At 51.5% G+C, this 5,000-nt stretch overlaps 1 non-coding gene across 1 annotated transcript in view; it reads left to right on the top strand.

Annotated features, from left to right (window-relative positions):
• The first annotated feature begins 4,770 nt into the window (after positions 1-4,770).
• Positions 4,771-5,000, top strand: part of LOC124579046 — a 1,910-nt gene continuing 1,680 nt past the window's right edge. Inside the window, exon 1 of the ribosomal RNA XR_006972799.1 lies at positions 4,771-5,000. This exon is cut by the window's right edge and continues 1,680 nt beyond it. This is a non-coding gene — a ribosomal RNA (small subunit ribosomal RNA).

The following is a 5,000-nucleotide window of genomic DNA, read 5'->3' as shown; positions in this document are numbered from 1 at the left end:
GAGCGTTGCACTCGCAGTCGCAAGAACGTACGGCAAGTATATTACCTGGAAGAGTCAATGACAGTCCACGCCCCCCTGCGTGGGAAGAGTCTTTCTAGGCCATGACCCACCGGAAGGGCGCAGCGTCCCCCACCCCAGACATGTGACGTCACACCATCGGTATTGACGACTAGACTGATTCCTTATAATCATTTGCCATACACCGGTGGAAGCTGCCGAGACGAGTAACTACATAGCGGGCTCGCCGTGTCACTAATGTACAGAGATACAACAGTTTCGACTGGAACCGGATTAAACGTATACACGGCGCTGATTAGTAATAGATAGAGCCATCAGAATACAGATAATGTATACAACTGTCCGTATACATGCTGAAAGACTCTGCTCACAATCACAACCACACGTCAGCCACACACCCTTATCACGCACTACTCTCTGCCTGTAACACGCACACAGACAATATGTAAGCACCAGCATGGAACAACACCCAGTGCATCCTCTCCGCCACATTAGACAATCCACACTGTCATAACCAGACTGGGAGGTCCACTCAGAAAACAGAATATCCCACCCACCCGACAACCACCATTGCTCAGCCAAGCCACCAACACCCACACATGTCCTACACAGGGGTGCACCCAACATCACAATACTGCCTCCTCTCACAGCACACAAACAATGGCAGGAATGAAAGACACAGGTCTGCCACAAGCATGGAATGAGAGCGCCGCCTGTCATGAGCCAAAGGTGCATCCTGACGTGGCAAATCAGATGATGCCGCAGGCATCCACTTACTATAATCACAATCAACAAACCGGCCGCCCCGCCCCGCCCCCCATTAAACCTTTCCTTACAACAATGTGTACCTTAACCTAACCTATATCGTACCGTAACCTAACCTATATCGTACCGTAACCTAACCTATGTCGTACCGTAACCTAACCTATGTCGTACCGTAACCTAACCTATGTCGTACCGTAACCTAACCTATGTCGTACCGTAACCTAACCTATGTCGTACCGTAACCTAACCTATGTCGTACCGTAACCTAACCTATGTCGTACCGTAACCTAACCTATGTCGTACCGTAACCTAACCTATGTCGTACCGTAACCTAACCTATGTCGTACCTTAACCTAACCTATGTCGTACCTTAACCTAACCTATGTCGTACCTTAACCTAACCTATGTCGTACCTTAACCTAACCTATGTCGTACCTTAACCTAACCTATGTCGTACCTTAACCTAACCTATGTCGTACCTTAACCTAACCTATGTCGTACCTTAACCTAACCTATGTCGTACCTTAACCTAACCTATGTCGTACCTTAACCTAACCTATGTCGTACCTTAACCTAACCTATGTCGTACCTTAACCTAACCTATGTCGTACCTTAACCTAACCTATGTCGTACCTTAACCTAACCTATGTCGTACCTTAACCTAACCTATGTCGTACCTTAACCTAACCTATGTCGTACCTTAACCTAACCTATGTCGTACCTTAACCTAACCTATGTCGTACCTTAACCTAACCTATGTCGTACCTTAACCTAACCTATGTCGTACCTTAACCTAACCTATGTCGTACCTTAACCTAACCTATGTCGTACCTTAACCTAACCTATGTCGTACCTTAACCTAACCTATGTCGTACCTTAACCTAACCTATGTCGTACCTTAACCTAACCTATGTCGTACCTTAACCTAACCTATGTCGTACCTTAACCTAACCTATGTCGTACCTTAACCTAACCTATGTCGTACCTTAACCTAACCTATGTCGTACCTTAACCTAACCTATGTCGTACCTTAACCTAACCTATGTCGTACCTTAACCTAACCTATGTCGTACCTTAACCTAACCTGTATTGCGCCTTAACCTAACCTGTATTGCGCCTTAACCTAACCTGTATTGCGCCTTAACGTAACCTGTATTGCGCCTTAACGTAACCTGTATTGCGCCTTAACGTAACCTGTATTGCGCCTTAACGTAACCTGTATTGCGCCTTAACGTAACCTGTATTGCGCCTTAACGTAACCTGTATTGCGCCTTAACGTAACCTGTATTGCGCCTTAACGTAACCTGTATTGCGCCTTAACGTAACCTGTATTGCGCCTTAACGTAACCTGTATTGCGCCTTAACGTAACCTGTATTGCGCCTTAACGTAACCTGTATTGCGCCTTAACGTAACCTGTATTGCGCCTTAACGTAACCTGTATTGCGCCTTAACGTAACCTGTATTGCGCCTTAACGTAACCTGTATTGCGCCTTAACGTAACCTGTATTGCGCCTTAACGTAACCTGTATTGCGCCTTAACGTAACCTGTATTGCGCCTTAACGTAACCTGCATTGCGCCTTAACGTAACCTGCATTGCGCCTTAACGTAACCTGTATTGCGCCTTAACGTAACCTGTATTGCGCCTTAACGTAACCTGTATTGCGCCTTAACGTAACCTGTATTGCGCCTTAACGTAACCTGTATTGCGCCTTAACGTAACCTGTATTGCGCCTTAACGTAACCTGTATTGCGCCTTAACGTAACCTGTATTGCGCCTTAACGTAACCTGTATTGCGCCTTAACGTAACCGATATTGCGCCTTAACGTAACCTATATTGCGCCGTAACGTAACCTATATTGCGCCGTAACGTAACCCACATTGCCCCTTAACGTAACCCACATTGCCCCTTAACGTAACCCACATTGCCCCTTAACGTAACCCAACACACGTTGGGCCTTAACCCAACACACGTTGGGCCTTAACCCAACACACGTTGGGCCTTAACCCAACACACGTTGGGCCTTAACCCAACACACGTTGGGCCTTAACCCAACACACGTTGGGCCTTAACCCAACACACGTTGGGCCTTAACCCAACACACGTTGGGCCTTAACCCAACACACGTTGGGCCTTAACCCAACACACGTTGGGCCTTAACCCAACACACGTTGGGCCTTAACCCAACACACGTTGGGCCTTAACCCAACACACGTTGGGCCTTAACCCAACACACGTTGGGCCTTAACCCAACACACGTTGGGCCTTAACCTGCTCTGTAATTGTCATACGACGCGTTAAATTAGTGTAGTGTTGCCTAACTGCAACCCCCGCAATATAGTTTGCTACTCGCACTGCCCGGTCCCCAGTGTATCGCTTCATGTTAAACACCTTGCAGCTATACACTGTAATGTGGATGGCAGCAGGACGTACATGCTCAATGCCCTTTGCAGTTGTTCATTGGCATTTGCAGTTGTTCATTGGCATTCGCATGTGCGAAGCACTTAGCCTACGCTGTGGTACGGCCTGTGTCAACTGTCCGCTGATGTTGTACGTCCAAATCACACACTGTACTGCACATTGGTCCTCATGTACTGAATGATACATCGTGGTACATGTGACCGTACAACGACTGCGCCAACAACGGCGAACCATGCGGTCCAAATGTTGTGCACTCAGCTACGTGTCGTCTCCCTATAAGAGCTGGATTGCAGTGTGGTATGCCCTGGATGGCGATCAGCATGAGCCGTCTGTTGATGTAGTGGCGCGTGTTGTCAGACGTAGTCGTCTCTTCTCACACACCGTGATAGCATGGTGCACTGCGTTCCACATCTGCGACATGCGACAGAGGCCGGTTGACAGTCGTTCGCGCAATGGACATCGCATACGTACGGGGGCCACCTTCCACGTGTTCGCGAAGCGTGCACATGTTGTTGCGTGTATGTGGGCAGACATAGTGTGTCGTGACACCTGACACAGGCATGCAACAATCGTTGAATTTGCAAATGGCGATGGACGCCTACGTTTGCTGGTGACGTTATGCAAATGAACAACTGGTAAACCGTTGTGGTGCGGTTGTTCTCGCTAGAGGTGAATCAGTGATGGCGACGATCGGTTGAGCTACCAACCGGTTGTTCCAGCGATACCCACCATGCCCACGAACGTGAATGGCATCTGGGTGTGAAGCGATACGCGGCGGTGGCTGGGTGGGACCGTCCCCGGCCGGTGAGGGGGGGCCTCCCGGCGTGCTGGCCGCGCGGTGCGTGGGCGCACGCGCTACAGCCGGCTGGTGGGGGCGGCCAGTGGCAGGCGCGCCGGCCGACGGAGGCGGCAGGCGGCGCAGCTGCGCGCCGGCGCACCCTGCACGCGGCGCCGTGCGGCCAAAGTAGGTCCTCGCGGGCCCGGTGCGAAGCGCGGTGGACATCTGCAGTGTGCTGGTCCGATTGAGGACTGTGTGCGCTGAGGATGCGCCGCCGCCCGGCGCTCGGCGCCGCGACGCCGTCTGCTGCTCGGTCGCCTCTGCGGTTCTCGCAGGTGGTTTGTATCGCAGCTGTGCGGACGTGTTGGCGCGTGCGCTGTGCTGGGAGAGTTCGCTTCGGCACCCAAGTGGGGCTTTTGTCCTTCTGTGGCGCTGGCGTTGGAGCTGCCGGTCACCGTAGGTGGCGCGTGTTGTCTCCCGCCGGCAATGCCACGACAGCACGCTCCCGGGCCTCTGTCGGCAGCGGCAAGCTCAGTTGGGAGCACGGGTGGTCGCACCTAAAGCGTCTACTCGCCAAACTCCGGGCGATTGCGCCTCTCTCGAACCCGACCAAGTACTTAGGACGGCGCTGCGCGCCGCCGGGACCTGAGAGGGTTTCGAGGTGTATTGTGCAGGGGAGCTCAGCCTCCTCCTGTTTGCAGAATAATTGAGCGGACGCTTGCGTGTTCGCGCGGGCCCCCGGGACACACTCCCGGGCGGCCGGCTGCTCAGCTCTAGTTGACGCAGCTCCCTGGTTGATCCTGCCAGTAGTCATATGCTTGTCTCAAAGATTAAGCCATGCATGTCTCAGTACAAGCCGCATTAAGGTGAAACCGCGAATGGCTCATTAAATCAGTTATGGTTCCTTAGATCGTACCCACGTTACTTGGATAACTGTGGTAATTCTAGAGCTAATACATGCAAACAGAGTCCCGACCAGAGATGGAAGGGACGCTTTTATTAGATCAAAACCAATCG

This window comes from Schistocerca americana, unplaced genomic scaffold, assembly GCF_021461395.2.
Source record: "Schistocerca americana isolate TAMUIC-IGC-003095 unplaced genomic scaffold, iqSchAmer2.1 HiC_scaffold_287, whole genome shotgun sequence".
Lineage (NCBI taxonomy): Eukaryota > Metazoa > Arthropoda > Insecta > Orthoptera > Acrididae > Schistocerca > Schistocerca americana.
This window is presented reverse-complemented; position numbering and strand designations above follow the sequence as displayed.